The sequence below is a fragment of the Haemaphysalis longicornis genome, unplaced genomic scaffold (genome assembly GCF_048455015.1).
Source record: "Haemaphysalis longicornis isolate Haplotype H1 unplaced genomic scaffold, Haemaphysalis longicornis Haplotype H1 scaffold_3, whole genome shotgun sequence".
Taxonomy (NCBI): Eukaryota; Metazoa; Arthropoda; class Arachnida; order Ixodida; family Ixodidae; genus Haemaphysalis; species Haemaphysalis longicornis.
In genome coordinates this window covers 162,080,736-162,082,316 of record NW_027526335.1, presented here as the reverse complement: position 1 = coordinate 162,082,316, position 1,581 = coordinate 162,080,736, and the positions used below count along the sequence as shown (strand labels likewise).

Below are 1,581 nucleotides of genomic sequence, written 5' to 3'. Positions count from 1 at the left end.
CCTTGACCTAGTTATTCCCCTCTTCTCTTTTGACCTGATGCTTGCACATAGTTTCTGATAGGGACCCCACTCTCACCGCCTGTTCTGCTTCCGGTAGTTCTGCGAATCTTTCGGTATGCCGTGCGGGGAATCAACAAACACCCTGTCATGCATTCTCTCAGAAAATTCCCGGAATATCAACCCCCGGCTGACTTCCCTGTGACCTACTTCGCGGGTCAAACCAAACAACTTTCTTTCCACCTCAATATCTTCCCCGACCTACTCCCGAACCAATCCGCTTGCTCATTATCACTTCTTATTTTCCTTCTCTCCTCTCACCTGGAGACCAACCCCTATATAAACCGTGCCAGCAAGGCGAGAGATTGCCCTGACGAAAGCAAGTTTCTTTGCTGAAACGTTGGCAACAATCGTGCTTTTACTAATTGTACGACGTTTTTCTTTCCTTTATATATATATATATATATATATATATATATATATATATATATATTTATGTATACATAGCGAATTAGAACAGGAAATTAGGAGCTCGTTGAAAATTACTCTGAAATAACAGTTGGAACTCAAGAAAAGCAAAGGGGAGAATATGGTAGGTCATTGAAACAGATAAGGAATTTTGGGAAGAAAAAAAGAAAGTGGAGGAAAAATGCCTGCCGGGTGGGATCAGAACCCACGACCTCCAGAATACCGGTATGGTGCGATAACTCCTACGCTACCGGCGGGGAGATTTTTCCCTCCCCATTCTGGGGTATTTATGTTTAGGTATTTTTGTTTCCTGTGCTTGGGGGTGGTAGACAGCACCACTCGGACTACTCGGGGTGAAGGGGACCTTCTTTTTACCCCCCGGGCCGTGACTCGAGTGTCAACGACATGTCGAGAGTGGTCGACCAGCGTTGAACCCTCTTAAGCTTCCTAAGGTACCAAGACTGCCAGAACAGAGGCCCTCACTATGCATGTAGCGAATTAGAATAGGAAATTAGGAGCTCGTTGAAAATTACACAGAAATAACAGTTGGCAGTCAAGAAAACATTGGAAAACAAAGGGGAGGATCTGGCACGTCATTCAAACAGATAAACAATTTTGAAAAGAAAGAAAGTGTAGAAAATATGCCCGCCAGGTGGGATCTGAACCCACGACCTCCAGAATACTGGTCTGGTGCGATAACCACTACGCTGACGGCGGGGCGATTTTCCTCTCCACTGTCTGGGGTATTTATGTTTAGGTATTTTTGTTTCCTCTGCTCGGGGGTGGAGCCAGCGCCACTCGGACTTCTCGGGGTGAAGGGGACCTTAATTTTAATCCGGGGCCGTTACTGGAGTGTCTATGACATGTCGAGACGTTGAACACTCTTAAGCTTCCTAAGGCACCAAGACTGCCAGAACAGAGGCCCTCGCTATGCATGTAGCGAATCAGAATAGGAAATTAGGGGATCGATCAAAATCACACAGAAATAGAAATATATATCCATATCTACATATATATATATATATATAAATCTAGAGAAAGATAAACTCACAAAGCGCGCAGAAATAGTATAAGTAAAGAGTCGGATACACAGCAAGAACAATAACAAACAATTTT

The 1,581-nt window shown here is 44.1% G+C and overlaps 1 non-coding gene across 1 annotated transcript; it reads right to left on the bottom strand.

The window, feature by feature from the left end:
- Positions 1-1,108: 1,108 nt before the first annotated feature.
- Positions 1,109-1,183, bottom strand: Trnat-agu (transfer RNA threonine (anticodon AGU)). Its single transcript has one exon. It is a non-coding gene; the product is annotated as a tRNA-Thr (tRNA).
- Between the last annotated feature and the right edge of the window lie 398 nt (positions 1,184-1,581).